The sequence below is a fragment of the Macrotis lagotis genome, chromosome 2, assembly GCF_037893015.1.
Source record: "Macrotis lagotis isolate mMagLag1 chromosome 2, bilby.v1.9.chrom.fasta, whole genome shotgun sequence".
Lineage (NCBI taxonomy): Eukaryota > Metazoa > Chordata > Mammalia > Peramelemorphia > Peramelidae > Macrotis > Macrotis lagotis.
In genome coordinates, this window is record NC_133659.1 from 185,326,136 (window position 1) to 185,326,617 (window position 482).

The window sequence follows — 482 nt, forward strand, 5'->3', positions numbered from 1 at the left end:
CAATAAAGTGATTTTTTTCTTCAACAAGTTATGTTTTGTGGGGTAGTAGAAATGCTAGGCTTAGTGTCATCTCAACACCTAGGAGTGAGGTTGATGCCTTTCAAAAAGTTAAAGGAGCTATGAGACTAACTTAATAGCAGTCTCTCTTCCCAGGAGCTTTCATATTAAAGCACAATACATCAAAACCAACCAGACAAAAATATTAAAACCAGACAAACGTATTCAACTTCAATACAAGGAGAACATTTGTTCTAAGTAAAGTTCAAACCATTGTCTTCAATGCTTTCTAAAAGGGACAAAATACTGGGGAAAGAAAAGTCATTAAAATTTATGTTCTGGTCTTTGATTAGACTCAAAGAATACTGTGATGCAGATGATGAAGTTGCAACGTTGAACTACATATCAGACTCTTCAGGTTAAAAAAATAAGGAAGCAAGGTCATCCTTCTACCCCATACCCCAATAACAGAATAAAGTCATCTC